General features: G+C 42.4%; 1 long non-coding RNA gene across 3 annotated transcripts in view; it reads right to left on the reverse strand.

Moving 5' to 3' along the window:
• Positions 1-13,785: 13,785 nt before the first annotated feature.
• The window catches only part of LOC140478706 (uncharacterized), a 501,292-nt gene continuing 497,432 nt past the window's right edge, over positions 13,786-17,645 (reverse strand). For 2 of the 3 annotated variants that reach the window (XR_011960847.1, XR_011960848.1), the window contains one exon: positions 13,787-13,848. This is a non-coding gene — a long non-coding RNA (uncharacterized lncRNA). Of the gene's footprint in view, positions 13,849-17,645 lie in introns of all 3 variants that reach the window. The other variant, XR_011960846.1, reaches the window with a different exon arrangement.

Raw genomic sequence — 17,645 nt, forward strand, 5'->3', positions numbered from 1 at the left:
GGCAAAAAGAAACCAATATATAATAATTATGTCAAGCCAGCGTATGGCAGGCACTGACAATGAGTACTGGCATGTCTTCTGGAAATCTTCCAGACAAATATTAGACAGTACTGTCACTCCCAGCATTCTTTCTCTTAGTCTCTTAAGATATTTATCTGTCATGGTCATGTGGACCTCCTGTGGAGCAAAACAGCATTACTCGACAGCAAACCGAGTCAGCTGACATTACTCTTTCTATCAATTACTGCATCTGTTTTGCCAAGTCCAGCAATAGTTGGATATTGACACCTGCAGTATGAAAATTCCCTGAAAGAAACATTATTCCAACATTGTCAGAAAATACTGGAGAAACTCAGCTGGTCTGGCAGCACCTATGGAAAGAAAGCAGAGATAACGTTTCAAGACCAATTACACTTATCCAGAGTTAGTGAGTTCAGAATTGAAACATTAACTCTGTTTCTCTCTCCATAGATGCTATCAGACCTGCTGGGTTTCTGTAGCGATTTTTGGTTTCGTTTCAGATCTGCAACATCCCCATTTCTTCGTTTTATTGAACTATTCCAACAATGTTTGTTCCTTTGAGTGAGATAAACATATTGAAGAGAAAGGAAGTAAGAGGTGCTGTGTCATTTTATGCCAAATCTTCTGTTGCCTCCTTTTGCAAAAATTAAGCATTGACCATTTGAAAAAAAAACACATCCTAGCTGTGAGTGTTAGAAAACAGACTGGAAAAGGCCAGTGCACTGTAATCTGGTAATAATGACTTGGATGAAGAAAATAAATGTACTGTAGCTGAGTTTGCAGTTGACACAAAAATAGGTGGGAAAGCAAGTGGTGAGAATGACACAAGGAGTTGGCAGAGAGATAAAGACAGGAGAAGTGAGTAGGCTAAAACTTGGCAGATGGACTATAAATGTGGGAAAACATGAAGTTATGCACTTTGGAAAGAACCAGAGGAGATGAATATTATTTAGAATCATAAAATCCTTACATTGTGAAAACAGGCCATTTGGCCCAACAAGACCACACTGACTCTCTGAAGACCATCCCACCCATACTCACCCCACCCCTGTAACCCTGCATTTCCCATGGCCAATCCAACTCGCCTTCACATCCATACACACCACAAGCAATTTAGCTTGGTCAATCTACCTAACCTGCACATCTTGGAACCCATGGGAGGAAATCAGAGCACCCAAAGGGTACCCACACCGACACAGGAAGAGTGGGCAAGCTCCACACAGACAGTTGCCCGAGGCTGGAATTGAACCTGGGTCCCTGCTAACCACTGAGCCACCATGGTCCATTTCTAACTAGGGGACGATGCAGAAAGCTATGAAACAGAGGGTATTTGGGAGACCTCATTCATGGGTTGTAATAAGCAGCATTCAAATGTGTATAATAGAGAAGAGAAATGGAATGTTGGTCTTTATTTTTTTTTAAAATGGAGTGCAAAAGTAGGGAGGGTTTGCTAAAATAAGCCAAGGCACTAATCAGAATAATGGAATAATCACCTGGAATATTGTGAACAGTTTTGAGTCCCTTATCTAAAGGAAGGTAGACAGGTATTGGAGGCAGCCCAGACATAGTTCACTAAGCCAATACTGCGTGTGGATGAATACTGAAAGAACTGTGGATGCTGTAAATCAGAAACAAGAACAGAAATTGCTGGGAAAGCTCTGCAGGTTTGGCAACATCTGTGAAAGGAAATCAGAGTTAACATTTTAGATCCTTCCTCACAATCTCAGGTCACCAGACCAGAGAGGTTAACCCTGATTTCTATTCACTGGGTATGAAGGGATTGTCTAATGAGGAGAGGTTGAGTCAATTGGGCCTGCACCCATTGGAATTTATAAGAATGAGAGGCAGCCATATTGTAACATACAGTATTCTTAGGTAACTTGATAGGCTAGATTCGGAGATTGTTTCCCCTTCTGGGAGAGTCCAGGAGCAGTGTGCATCATCTCAGAATGAATGTGCATTATTTCAGAGATGAAGAGGAATTTTTTTTCTCTCAGAGGGGAATGAATCTGTGGAATTCTTTACCACAGAGGACTGTTGAGGCTGGGTCGTTAAATATATTCAAGGCTGAGATAGGCAGACCAATCTTACTTGCATCTTCATTTTCTGTTCGACTGTTGATTTTTTTGTTCAAAACAGGCTGACAATGTGTGTGTTTTGTTTTGACATTTCCTCTCAGTTTGTGGGCAAGGCCACATTTCCTGTCCATCTCTAACTTCCTTGACCAGGTCTGGGGAAGGAGCAGAGCTCCGAAAACTTGCAATCAGTCAGGAGGAATCAAGAGTCATAGGGAAAGGCAGGAAAATGGAGGATGGTCAGATTTGTTATGAATTTACTGCATGGCACAGCAGACTCCCTGGACTGAATGGTCTGTTTCTGCTCATAACTTTGATAGTTTATGTTCTTATTAGTGTATATCATCACAGATTTTTACCTCAGCGCTTAGATGAAAGCTGACAAAAATATTCTCATTTCATTGATGCAGAAGGTTATTGATGTGAAACAGATTGCCACAGAGAACAGTGAAGGGAAAAATCGTGGTTAAATATTTAAAACAGAAAAGCGTATAAGACAATGTGGAAAATGCAATACAAGGTGATTAGCTTTGAATTGTTCCAACACAAACAAGACTCGCGCAATGTCGATCTGCTGCTTGGTAAACGTATATGACTTGCTTGTTCTATATCTTGGTAGCTGTCTTCCTTCTCCAGTTAAGGCAGGCAGCTGAGACTGTGCTCAGCTATAATGCAATTATAGACACCTGGGCCATCCATCAGTTTACATTCCACAGGCAAATAATCTTGCAAATAAGCAATGATTGGAAACACTTCCAGGGCAGGTAAAAATCCCATAACAAAACAAATCAAGTCATTGGGTTCCATTTTGCAGTTGCTAAATCCACAAGTTATTTTTGCCTACAGGCCTTGTATGATACTTTTCAGACCAATCTTACTTGCATCTTCATTTTCTGTTCGACTGTTGATTTTTTTGTTCAAATCAGGCTGACAATGTGTGTGTTTTGTTTTGACATTTCCTCTCAGTTTGTGGGCAAGGCCACATTTCCGGTCCATCTCTAACTTCCTTGACCAGGTCTGGGGAAGGAGCAGAGCTCCGAAAACTTGCAATTTCAAATAAGCCTGTTGGACTGTAACCTGGAGTAATTTGAGTTTTGACTTTGTCCAACGTCCAACTCTGGCATCTCCACATCATTTCTTGAAGATTGAACCAATTGTGATGGCTTTACTTTCCCAATGATGTCACCCAGGAGATTCCAGGATTGGCAAGGGTTCACCACCTTTTAAGGATTCACTCTCTCCACCATCAGTACAGTAGTGTGTACCATCCATAAGACGGACTGTAGCAGCATAGCAAAGTTCCTTTAGTGGTACTTTACAAGCCCATAAACTCTATCTCCTCAAAGGATAAGAGCAGATGGCATATTGGTAGAGTACCACCTGGACGTTCCTCTCCAGAAGGGTGGCACGGTGGTTAGCACTGCTGCCTCACAGCGCCAGAGACCTGGGTTCAATTCCTGCCTCAGGTGACTGACTGTGTGGAGTTTGCACGTTCTCCCTGTGTCTGCGTGGGTTTCCTCTGGGTGCTCCGGTTTCCTCCCACAGTCCAAAGATGTGCAGGTCAGGTGAATTGGCCATGCTAAATTGCCCGTAGTGTTAGGTAAGGGGTAAATGTAGGGGTATGGGTGGGTTGCGCTTCGGCGGGGCGGTGTGGACTTGTTGAGCCGAAGGGCCTGTTTCCACACTGTAAGTAATCTAATCTAATCTATACAGTAACCTAAACATATTATTTCAGCATATCACCTTGCTCCCCGGCCAACATCTCTGCCTCAGGCTTGCTGCAAGGCTCCAGCGCAACTCAGCACAAGCTAGAAGAACAGCTCCTTGTTTTCCGTTTGAGAACTCACAGCCTTCTGGACTCAATATTGAATTCAACAAACTTAGGGCTTGAGGCACCTTCTTCCCTGTCTTTACCCCAACCCTCACACACCAGGTCATGTGATCACATGGTCTGCTATTACACACCACCCATTATTAGCCATGCCTTGTCCCTATTAGTAGCTATTCATATTCCCAGTCTGATCATTATCCACTTCTTTATCTGTCCAACTGTTCTTCTCTCTCTTTAGGCTCTATCTCTACCTATCATTTACTCCTTACCTGTCCCCCACCCTGCCTTCTGCATAAAAAGCATTTTCCAAGCTACTGTCAGTTTTGAGGGAGGGTCACTTGACCTAAGCGTTAATTCTGATTTCTCTCCACATTTGCTTCCACACCTGCTGAGCTTTTCCAGCAATTTATATTATTGTTTGTCCATTATTTCTTCACTGTCATTGGGTCAAAGCCCTGGCTATCCCTCCATGTAGTGTCTACACCACATGAACCACCTTGGTTCAGGAAGGCACCTCATTCTCAGAGGAGAAGGGCTGGTTTTTCTGGCAAAGTCCACCACGCCATTAATAAATAAAACTAAGCTCAGGAATCAAAACATTGTGTGAGTTGGAGGAGAATGTGAAAGTAACAATTTTCCCATTTTGCTTCTTTTTGGCTTAGAAGAAGTCTAAAATGCGACAGGACCAGTAGATATTGTTTTAAAAAGTCCAGTGGCATTTAAACAGGCTCTAGCTCTCTTTCTATTAAATAAGTTGGATCGAAATTTGTGTCATCATTATGTGTGTTCCTCGGTCACTTCAAGTGAAGGGAGTACAATGGTGGAGGCTGCAAACCTGAATTTTTAAATAGACTATTCTGTGTAGCCTGCTATACAATTCTTCAAGCAGGTTATCAGTGTCAAACCAGCCTTACCAATATAATGAGACATATGGAAAAGTTGCATAAAGAATTGCCCAAGCCAAAGCCTGTATCTTTTTATAATAATCTTTTCAAATTATACACTGTAAATGATGAAAATCTGCATTTGGCTTGACATCATATCAAAGAAAACACTGTAAAGCAATTTACATATTGCACAATTTCAAATACAGTTGGATCCTAATAAACACATAACTTGTTTGCCAAAAAAATTATATTATGCTTGGATGAGTATCATGTCTGGATCAGTATATCTATAAACTGAAGAGAAAATTAAGCCAGCCAGTAAATATTTGTACTCCAACCAATTTAATTATCAACCTGAACAAAAACAACCATAAACACCTCACAAAAAGACATTTGTTAATTTTACATCACATTAATGAGACTTTTAAAATGCATCTCAGTGTTAAATTCAGCAACATTGGACTATGTATAATGTGATTGGATAAGATCTGAAGCCTGCATCAAGATTTTATATATCTGCTTGAATTAGTAAACGTTGGAGAATTTGTGAGGTTTGAACTCCCTTGTATGCATTTGGCTGTATTTTGCTTTCTGTGATACAGGTAAGTTCAACTAAAAGTTCAATATCTCGACTGAAAGATCAAGTAACAGACAAAATACACAATTTCTTAGTTAAGGAAAGTAGATCTTTTAAAAATGTATGTACTATCCATGAAAACATATCAATGAACTAATTAGCATGAGACAATTTTATATCTAAATGACAATACCACATTATATTGCAAATTTTTACTACATTACTAGGTTCGACTACTTAGATCGCTAACAAAAGCTTCTCATAAAGAAGAGGACTGATCATGGTTTTATGCCTTTCCAGTAATTTCCCAGTGTGTTAATGTGCCCACTTACACTATTGCTAAGTGCATTATTACAAATAATCAATGCATGTGCTTACAGGAAGCAAGGCTATTCACAGCTGTCTTTAGAGGATTTGGGAAGCCCTTGATTCTAACATCGGATTAAAAGCTGCAAGACCACAAGACCATCCAATCTCAGGGATGTGATTATAATTTGCAATTATCATTAAATATTTCAATCTTACATCATGATCTTCAATCCTTCCCCTCTCAAAGCCCCTAACCTCCCCCTATCCCACAAACAATAACAGGCTGAAAATATAGAACATCAGGCAGGAGAGGAAACAAAAGATTGTTTAATGCAACAACCCACATGCAAAATTCTGAAAACCTAAATCAACTAACAGGCTTGTTTTAAGATGAATGAGAACTGTGGCTGAGGTTGGGGGGGTGGGGGGGGGGTGGGGGGGGGGGGGGGTGGGGGAGCGGGGAGCGGGTGGCAAAGATAGCCTCTTGTGAATACACCTAGCAAAATTGGATAATTCGTTAAAAGGAAATCATTTGCAAAAAGGAACTTTTTTTAACTTCATTTTCTTATTGAGGGTGCAAAAATGAAAACAGAAATGTTTAAGGCACTTCCATCATCTTTAAATCATTCACAAATCCTCCAAGTGGAAGATGGGAAGCTAACCTCACTTTTAGTGTTGGCAATGTTACACAGAGTCATAAAAGTCTAGGAAAAAGACCTTTTGGTCTGTAGTGATTGTAATGAGTTCAGCCAAGTGGACCTTATACAATTTGAGTTCCCTGATTGGATCTGTTAAACTGGGAGAAAGTGAGGACTGCAGATGCTGGAGTACCAGAGTTGAAAAATGTGGTGCTGGAAAAACACAGCAGGCCAGGCAGCATCCGAGGAGCAGGAGAATCGACGTTTCAGGCATAAGCCCTTCTTCAGGTCCAATCAGGGAGCCCTGACTGACAAAGATGAAGAGGAGTGAATAAAGATGCGTGGGCTTCCTCCGGGTGCTCCGGTTTCCTCCCACAGTCCAAAGATGTGCAGGTCAGGTGAATTGGCTATGCTAAATTGCCAGTAGTGTTAGGTAAGGGGTAGATGTAGGGGTATGGGTGGGTTGCGCTTCGGCGGGGCGGTGTGGACTTGTTGGGCCGAAGGGCCTGTTTCCACACTGTAAGTAATCTAATCTAATCTAAAAAGATGCGTGCACCTTGTGTCTTTCACTGTGTCTCACACCTGCACACACAACATGGGTGCTGGGGAAAAGAATAAACACTACCGCAGTTAGGTGGTAGTGTGGGGGTAATAGAAAAAAACCCAGAAATGTCAGAGGCTTTGTTCACTCTGAGAGCTGGCTCTGAGAAAATAGAAGAAAAAGAAAAAAAAAATGAAGAGTGTCAGACATTCTGATACTCCAAGAGTTGGCTCTGAGGGAGCTGGATCAGAGTCAGGGACTTTCTGTCTGTTGTTAAAGGGTAAATTGGTGAGGGGATATCGGTCTCTGTAGAGGCCAAATATTTCATGTCCCAACCTGGTCAAGAACCACCTGACTATTCGAAACTTCATTTTCCAGCCCTTGGCTCACAGGTGTTATATGCCTTGACATTGCAAGTGCACATCTAAATACTTCTTAAATGTTATGAGGGTTTCGGTCTCAACCAGAAGGTGATTGGAATCCCTGCCTTTGTATTCTAAACCTCTTGAAATGAATGCTAACATCACATCTATCTTCCTAACTGCCGACTCAAACTGCTAACCAGAACTAGAACTCACAAGCCCATTTGTGCTTCATATTTCCAAAGCCTTTCCCCATTTAGAAAATAGTCTATGTCTTTATTCTTTGTACCAAAGTGCATAACCTCACACTTGCCTATATTGTATCCCATTTGCCATCTCTTAGCCTACCCTCCCAGCTTGTCCAAATCCTTCTGCAGCCTCCCCACTTCCTCAAGACGACCTGTCCCTCCAACTATCTTTGTGCCATCTGGAAATTTAGCAACAACGCCCTCAGTTCCATCGTCCAGATCGTTAATGTAAAACGTGATTAGTCATGGTTCTAACACTGACTCCTGTGGAACTCTACTGGTCACTGGTTGCCATCCTGAAAAAAACTCGTTATCTTCTGCCAGTCAGCTAAACCTCTATTCATGCCAGGACCTGACCCCTCACAGCGTGGGCTCTTCTCTGGTCACAGTTTAAGGATAAGGGGTAAATCGTTTAGGACTGCGATGAGGAGAAATTTCTTCACCCAGAGACTGGTGGGTCTGTGGAATTCTCTCCCATAGAGAGTGGTTTGACACCAAAACATTATGTATTTTTGAGAAGGAGGTGAATTTAGTGATTGTGACTAAAGGGAACAGAGATATGGGGAGACCGTGGGGTTAGGGTATTGAGTTCAAAAATCAGCGACTAAATGGTGGACCAGGCTCAAGGGGTGGAATAGGTGACATCGTCTACATTGGTATGTTTCAATGGGTTTACATTTACCCAAGAGTTGAGGTGAGTATCTTCTAACTGTTCTGACAATTGTGACATTATAAAATGATCTCTCTCTCTCAGCTCTCTGAGGTTAATAGCGCAGAATGAGACTGCTATGAGATCGGACAAGAGGTATTCGGAGAGCTTCCAATGTGATGCTGTGAAGTTGCCAACTCTTGAACATTAAATTTATGAAGCATACTCCAGCACCCTTACTAATGCTGAAACATCAGATTGTATTGAAGTTGATGCTTTTCACTAAGTGCTCCTCACACTTCATTTTGAAAGCAGTTATTGAAGCAAACAGCAACTGCCATTAGTTTCAAGATTTATAGAATCCCTACAGTGGGGCAGCAGGCCATTCGGCCCAGCAAGTCTACACCCATTCTCCAAAGAGCATGCCACCCAGACTCACCACTCTGTAACCCTGCATTCCTCATGTCTAACCCATCTATCCTGCACATTATTGGCAATTTAGCATGGCCAATCTGCAAAACCTGCACATCTTTGGATTGTGGGAGGAAACTGAAGCACCCGGAGGAAACTCACGCAGACACGGGGAGAATGTACAAACTCCACACAGATAGTTGCCCGAGGATGGAATTGAACCCGGGCCCTTGCTTGTGTAAGGCAGCAGCACTAGCCACTGAGCCATTGCATCGTCTTTAAAAGGAGATGGGGAACAAGCAGGAAAGTAGTCAAGGCTGAGATGAGCTCAGCCATGATCGTATTGAATGGCAGAGCAGTTTCAAGGGGCTGCTGGTTTGATTATGCATTGAGATTTTCCCAGTACCTAACATATGTAACATGCTTTTCATAACTGCACACAGGAAGCCTTAGCCAAGTGAAATGGTTGATTATCAATGTTTCTGCTTCCTATATTCCTACATGTACTGTGGTAGGAATTTCTTGTGCCACTTGCCATACCTCCTTAAGATAATTCAGTGGTAACACTAGCTCATGAACAACAAACCATTCCTCATCAGCTGATCTATGAGAATGTACCCACTTCCTCATCAGAACTTCATTGTTAAGAAAACAACACTTCGGATCTCCTTCAGCCTCAGCTCCACGTTGCTTGACTGTGTTAACTTATTTTTCTGACCTTAATTAAAGTTCACAGTTTTTAAAATTACCTCCATCCTTAAAGAATTTTATCACAAACTTAACATCTGCTTACAGTATTACTTTTTTAAAAATCATTCCTGAGATGTGAGTGTCACTGACTCGGCCAGCATTTATTGCCCATTAGTGGTTGGTTTTGAAAATGTCATGGTGAACTGCATTCTATTGGATTGGGTAGACCCACAAAACTCCTGGGAAGAGAGTTCCTGGAATATGACCCAATGGCCTCTGAAGAAACAGTGATCTATTTCCAAATCAGGATGGTGGGTATCTTGCAGACAGTGGTGTTTCCATATACCTGTCTCTCCTGTCCTTCCAGGTGGAAGTGGTCACACGTTTGGAAGGTGCTGTCTGAGCAGCCTTGACAAATTTCTCCAGTGTATCTTGAAGATAGTACACACTGCTGCTACTGAGCATGGATGGTGCAGGGAGTGTGTGTTTGTGGATGTGGTGGCAATCAAGAGGGGCTGCTTTGGCCTGGGATGGCTTCAAGCGTTGTTGAAGTTGCACTCTTCCAAGCCAGTGGGGAGGATTCCATCACACTCTTGACTTGTACATTGTAGATGGTGGACAGTCTTTGGGGAGTCAGGAGGTGAGTTACTCGCCGCAATTTTCCCAGCCTCTGACCTGCTGTGGCCATAATATTTGTATGGCTAGTCATGTTTGGTTTCTGGTTAATGGTATTACCAGGATATTCATGGGGATTGGATTCAGTCATGGTAACACCATTGAGTGTCAAGGGGCGATGGTCAGATTCTCCCTTGTTGGAGATGCCACTGCTTAACAATTGTGTGGTAAGAGTGCTACTTGCCACATTTCACTCTAAGCCTAGATACTGTGCAGGTCTTGCTGCTTTTGGACAAGAGCTGCTTTGGTATCTGAGAAGTAGGAAATTGCACTGAATATTGTGCAATTGTCAAAATATATCCCCACTTCCAACATTATGATGGAGAGAAGGTCATTGGTGAAGAAACTGAAAATTGTTTGTTCCAGGACATTACAGTGAAAAGCTTTTTCAGAGATGTCCTGGAGCTGAGCTCAGGTACCACAGTTACCTTTATTTGTACAAAGAGGCAAATTTGATGGATTCCGGAGACGTAGCAGTGTTTTCAGACGTAGTGTAGCTACAGAGTCGGTCTGTCAGCCTGTGAAGCCTGGCGTGTGATTCTCGCTTCTGCATGGTATAAGCTCCTGATAGCAGCATGGTGTGGGCTGGAGTAGGATACTCTCACTGGGGGATGGTGTGGGCTGTTGTAGCCTGGGGTAGGACACTCTCTCTGGGGGATGGTGTGGGCTGGTGTCGCCCAGAGTGGGACACTGTCTGGGGCAGGATGTGGGCTCGCATAGCCTGGACCGGGGCACTCTCTCTGGGGTTGGTGTGGGCTGGTGTAGCCCGGAGTGGGACACTCTCTCTGGGGGATGGTGTAGGCTGGTATAGCCCGGAACGGGACTCTCTCTGGGGGATGGTGTGGGCTGGTGTAGCCCAGAGTGGGACACTCTCTCTGGGGGATGGTGTGGGCTGGTGTAGCCCGGAGCGGGACTCTCTCTGGGGGATGGTGTGGGCTGGTGTAGCCCAGAGTGGGACACTCTCTGGGGCATGGTGTGGGCTGGTGTAGCCCAGAGTGGGACACTCTCTCTGGGGGATGGTGTGGGTTGGTGTAGCCCAGAGTGGGACACTCTCTCTGGGGGATGGTGTGGGTTGGTGTAGCCCAGAGTGGGACACTCTCTCTGGGGGATGGTGTGGGTTGGTGTAACCCAGAGCGGGATTCTAGTGGTGGTATCCTGTAGCAGTAGATAAAGAAAGGTTGGACTCTCCTTAAGTTATCTTTTTTAATTTTATTCTGTGAGTGGTGTCGATGTACGAATGACGGTAGACACTTCTCACTGTATTTTATATTGAATGCATGTGATAATATAAGGCTATTCTAACTCATGCCTGGCAATACTTTCAAATGTTGAAAATTTTCCCAGTACATCAAAGTCTAAGTCAGTTTATATATCTTAAAGAGAGCAGGTCCTAACCATGGTGCGCACATTGATAAACCTTCCTTCGGTCATTATTTCACGACTAATCTATTTTTCCGGTTGCACGACTAAGTTTGAGGCCATATTGTTACTGTCCCTTTTATTCCATGTGCTCTAACAGTCCTCATGTGGAGCTTCTCTGATTTCTTCTGAAAACCCATGTGCACCACATCCTTAGCATTACCTTCTCAGAATTTTGTTACCTCAACAAACAACTCGACCAAGTTCATTAGACACAGTATCCACTGAACAAATCCTTGCCCGCTTTCCTTAACTAGTTCATATTTGTTCAAACAATGATGAATTTTGATCTGGGTTATCATTCCTAAAAGCTTCCCTTGACCCTGAGATTAAACTGACTAGCCTGTAATTACTGGGCTTACCTACCTTCTCCTGAACAAAGGGATAACATTTACAATTCTCCATTCCTCTGACACCATACTGGAGTCTGCAGAAGAATGAAAAGGTTATGGCTGCTGCCTCCACAATTTCCATTCTCACTTCTCTGACTTCCCTTGGATGCAGAGAGAAAGTGAGGACGGCAAATTCATGATGAAGGGCCTCTGCCTGAAACATCGACTCTCCTGTTCCTTGAATGCTGCCTGACCTGCTGTGCTTTTCCAGTACCACACCTTTTGACTCTTTCCTTGAATGGATCCCATCCAGTTCTGAGCCTTTATCAATTAGAAGCCAATGATTGAAGCAGTTCCAGCAGGCACTCATCTGCTGAACCAGAGATCCCTAAAGGGACTGTTTCATGCAGTGGAGCCAGAGCTTTTCCCCGGGGTGAAGGAGTTCAAAACTAGAGGGCATAGGTTAAAGTTGAGAGGGGAAAGATTGAAAAGGGACCTAAGGGGCAACTTTTTCACGCAGCGGGTGGTGCAATGTATGGAATGAGCTGCCAGAGGAAGTGGTGGAGACTGGTACAATTACAACATTTAAAAGGCATTTGGATGGGTATATGAATAGGAAGGATTTGGAGGGATATGGGCCAAGTGCTGGCAAATGGGACTAGATTAATTTAGGATATCTGGTCAGCATGGATGAATTGGACCAAATTGTCTGTTTCTGTGCGGTACACCTCTATGATTCTATGTGTCAGAAAAGGTCTTTAAATACGTTAATGTGGAGCCATGAACCTTAATGAACATGTCATGCATCTGAGTTCTGGTACAAATTAAATTCATGTTTGGGACATTTCATGGAATTATAGAATCCTGACAGCGTGGAAGCAGGCCATTCGGCCTATCAAGTCCACACCGATCCTCTGAAGAACATCCCACCTAGACACACCCTTCCCTCCCCCCGACCCTATCCCTGTCACCCTGGAATCCGATCAGAGCTCTGAAAATAGGTCACTGGAGTCGAAATGTTTAACTCTCATTACTCATTCACCCATTCCACCAACATGTTCTTTTTTAAATTGCCCACTTTTTGTTTCTCTTAATCTCTCACCTGGCAGTGTAAACTCACCCTCGAACCAGGCATTACAGTGTCCTTGCTCAATGCTTCGATGTGTGTATAGGTAGTTCTCCTATAATGTGCGTGTATTAAACACAATTTGGTTGTAATCCAACTCGTGAATTGTGGACCCTTTTTTGGTGTGACCACCCATTCGCTGTTACGCGATTCTGTCCCTGGAACTTACCTGAATAGCAAAACCCAGCCTCAGGATCCTCTGGCTGCAAGATGCAAACTCAGTGTGTTCAGCTAAAGTGGGAATGCAATCAGCTCTGCAAGCCTTGAAATTTAGCTTCAAACTGGGAATTGTCATCTCCGTTTTGAAGGAACTTTATTTCAAACTGGGGGGAGAATGTTGGGGAGGATTGGACTTTCGTGTTGTAATCACATGGTCAATCACCTGACACACTTTCTGGTGGAGAGCATTCTGAAAGGTACAGTGCTGTAGTCAGTGACTTCAGTGTTAAAGTGTTAAATTTACGGTATTATTTCATGAAAACATATGATTTAAAGAGTTACTTAGACTGTGCTATCGTTTGTGTTAGGTTAACTACCAGTTTTTGTTTTAATTTTTAGTGATGTTTTTGGTGCTTTGCCCCAGCCCTGTTTTCCAATAGGCCCTGTTATTTATATTGCGCGATTTTCTATAACACAGTGTTGCACAGGAACACAACTACCACGTTTTAGGAGAACTACCTGCACTGAAAGATTTGAGGGGTTTATCTCTGAGAATATCAGGCAATAATTATAAATACAGCTAATAAATTGTAGGATACACTTTCATTCTGAAATTATTGAACTTCATATTATGTATTGTTGTACTTTGGACAGAAAATGTAGATATTCAAAGTATAAAGCAACACACCCAGGTACAAAATAACATTTTAAAGTTAAAACAATACAAAGAGTTTGGACATTTTCAGTGAATTTGTGTAATGAGATCTAAAATATTGACACTCAGCTCAAAACCAACAAGACTTAACTTACTTGAGTTTATATCCTTATAAATTCTTTTGATTTCTGTGCCAGGCAGTCATTCCTTTTCTCATTTGTGTTTAAAATCATCCTTTAAAACCTTGGTGAAAATAACAGATGGAGTTAATGAATTTTGTGAAGCACTTGAAGCTGGAGCAAAGCTTATAATGGCCACTGAAGTGAGAATTTGGTCACAGTGGTGCTTTTTTCCTTTTGAAAAAAAAAAATCTGGTTGGCACATTGGAGGCATTTTTTACATTCCATATGTTCTTATGGGTACTTAAGTACTGTGACTGATTGTTAGGGGACAGCCTTCCTCAATAGGGCACTCAAAGAACATTCTCAATCAAAGATTCGGGCCAGTGCAAGGTTAGGTTTGTGTTCTTCATCATCATCTTGTCGGTGCAGCTGTTAGGTTTTGTCATCTGAATTTGTACTAAGGCTGTGCCACCCATATAGAAGAAAGGAGACGCTTCTCGCCTAAGTTGGTGATGCACAACTTGCAGGCTGAATATAAAGAACACAAAAGGCCAGGTTTTCAAACACTTTTGCACTGCAGGATAAGTAGCGTGCAAAATCATGAACCATTTCAAGAGAGTAAATAAAGAGATACAAATTTCTGTTGCCGAAAGGGTCAGCGAGCAGAAAATGCAGATTTAATGTTCGAGGCAGATGAACGACAGGGCATACGAGAAATATTTGTTTTAATTTGTGATGATTTGGAATGCTCCACTTGAAATGGTGGTGAGAACACATTCAATAATAACTCGCAAAGGGAATTAGATTAAAAATAAGGCAAAGTCTTCACAATCCTACTTTCCTCAATCGAGAGAGACAACTACTCTAACCTGTGGGTCACTGCACCTCAGGAGAGGGGAGAGGTTTGAGAACAAAAATACCACATGGCAGCCTTCAGGAATTGAACCCACATTATTGATATCATTCTACATCATAAACTAGCTGTCCAGCCAACTGAGCTAAACCCTTGAAGTAGAAACCAGCTTAGGACTGTGGGGAAAGTGAAAGGGACTAATTAACAGTATAATGATGGTATCATTTTTATTTTTTGATTGTGAACTGAAAAAGGGAAAAGCACTGCTTCAAAAGTTGAGGATTGTTGAAGGAATGCTGCACTTTTTTAGAAGCAAGTTGCCTTTTGCTCATTGTAAGTGTTGTTTACACAGCTACTGGCTCAAGCATGGGGAAGGCCAAGCTGCACATGAGCTGGAGCCAGGAAGGCTGTGTACAAGTTGAGATTCTACCGGTAACAAGTGGCTGATTGGCCTGTGAAATAGTGACTTCCTGCCAATAACTATGTGATTGACTCCCAGGTAGCTGAACAGTTTGGAGGTGTGAATGCTTGAGGGAAAAATCCATTGGATCTCTTCTTGGTCTTCATGTAATAAAAACACTTCAAGTCCAAAGAAAACCAATTTATTTTCCCTGACCTTGCCATAAACTGTGGATTTTTAATCATAAACCAAAGTCTTTATAAGTGTGAACCAATCACCCTGCACTCTTAAACAAGTGGAAGTGCCGAGAGGAGGAAGATTGAGGAGCACTATCCTGTCAAGCTGAAAGGATCATCTCAGCAACCCCTGTGGGCAGGGACCATTGAACTGTTTTCCCAGTCTTTTCCTCCACCTGTAGCACCAATGTTTTATTTTTCCCTGTCTATGCTTACGTGTATATGTGTGTCGGGAAAGTTTATAAGGGGATTAGAAGTTTATCTAGATTCCCTACTGTATGGAAACAGGCCTTCGGCCCAACAAGTCCACACCAGCCCTCTGAAGAGTAACCCACCTGGACCCATTACCCTAACTAACAGACATTATAGTATGGACAACTTAGCATGGCCAATTCACGTGACCTGCACATCTTTGGGTTGTGCGAGGAAACTGGAGAACCCAGAGGAAACCCACACAGACATGGGGAGAATGTGCAAACTCCACACAGACAGTTACCTGAGGCTGGAATTGAACCGTTGAGGGCAAAATCTCACGATTAGCAAGTGATGCTTAGCTAAGGTAAATAGTGAGGCCATTGGCAAGTTGGCCAAATGGCATATGCTTGGCAGATGCAGGGAAATGTGAGGTAATGCATCTTGGTCAAGCAAACATGGTGGGACAATACAGATCCACAGCTACAACTTTGAGGGAAGTACAGCAGCAAACAGATATCAGGGTTCACGGGCATGATTTTCTGAAGTTGAAACAAGCTTGTTAAGAAGGCTTATCAGATCCTTGAACTATAAATAGAGGCATAGAATATAAAAGTAGGGAAGTGATGCCATGCCTCTACCAATCATTGTTCAGACCACATGTGGAGTATTGTGTTCAGCTTGGCCACCTCATTTAAAGAAGGATGCTAAAACTCTGGAGAGAGTGCAAAGGAGATTTATTGGAATGATTCCTGTAAAGAAGAATTTTAAATATAAGAAAAGATTAGAGAAATTGGCTTGTTCTCCTTGGAGCAGAGAAAGTTAAGAGGTGATCTTATTCAGGTGTTCAAAAGTATGAACAATTTTGATAGGGTAAAGAAGGATATTTTGTTTTCACTAGTAGATCTGTCAGTAACTAAGGGTCACAATTTCAAGATTGTCAGCAAGAGAGCTTGGAGTGAGATGAGGAGAAACTTCTTTACTCAGAGTTGTTAGGATTTGGAATGTGTTGCCTGAGAGAGCAGTGGAGGTGGATTCCATAGGAGGTTTCAAAAGAGTGCAGGATAAGTAGTTGAAATTGATGAATTTAGAGGGCTAAAGAGTTAGGGCTGGAGAATGGGACTAACTGGGCATTTCCTTCAGGAGTTGGTACAGAACGATGGGCCAAATGGCCTCTGCCCATCCTGTAAAATTCTATGATTCCATTCTATGTTTCTGTGGTTCACAATTGTTTAGCTGTAGCTAGATTTGATTTGACTTATTATCACCTGTTCTGAAGCACAGTGAAAAGGTTTGTTTATGAGTAGAACAGGCAGATCATAGTAAGCAAAGATATACGGAACAAAGATTGTAAAAAAAGACTTAGACAAAAGCATACAGGTTACATTGCAAAAGGCGTGCGCTAGGTGAGATCAACATTAGCAAGGTCAGTATTATTTGAAGTTAGAGAGTCCATTCATCAGTCTAGTAATGACTGGGAAGAAACTATTCCTGAACCTGCTGGTGCATGTGTTCAAGCTTCTGTATCTTCTGCTGGTGTATTTATTTAAAATAAATAGTCATTCTTATTAAGTACTGAAATTTGGATCTCTGCTTTCTGTCAATATGGGCCAACAAGTCAGGGAAGTTGCGAAATTTAGCAGGCTTCCATAAATGTTTTAACTTTTGCAATGACTCCAGGAGTACATTGTAATGATGTGGCATTCAATGCTTTGATGGAATACTGTCTCACATGTGTGTAAAACAGACAATCAAGTTGATGAGGCAGGCCGCATGTCAAGCTCAGCACCAGATTTGGGGCTGAAGACAGCTTCAGCACAATTCCAAGGCTCAGTCCACATCTGTCCACTGGTGCGGCCCAAAGATATCTGCTTCACCCAACATGAGCACCAAAGATGAGAAAAAGGTGGGAACCATCATGTTGAAGGGTTGGTGTTGTGGTGTGAGGAAGCAAGATATAAGATTGTCCAGTAGGGGGTGTCCAATGCCTTCAATGGGATAACACTTGGTCACTCTGAGCTTTGCAATGAGAGATCTTCTCTTAGAATTAAATCAAACAAGTCACATCCAGGACCAAGGGAAATCCAACAAATTGAACAAGACAAAGACTCGGAAGTCACATACTTACTTGATCAAGTGATATTTTAGACCCTACAACAAAAATTGGTGAGGTGAACCAGGATTATTGGTCACGATTTGGAGATGCTAGTGTTGGACTGGGGTGTACAAAGTTAAAA

This window comes from Chiloscyllium punctatum, chromosome 6 (genome assembly GCF_047496795.1).
Source record: "Chiloscyllium punctatum isolate Juve2018m chromosome 6, sChiPun1.3, whole genome shotgun sequence".
NCBI lineage: Eukaryota > Metazoa > Chordata > Chondrichthyes > Orectolobiformes > Hemiscylliidae > Chiloscyllium > Chiloscyllium punctatum.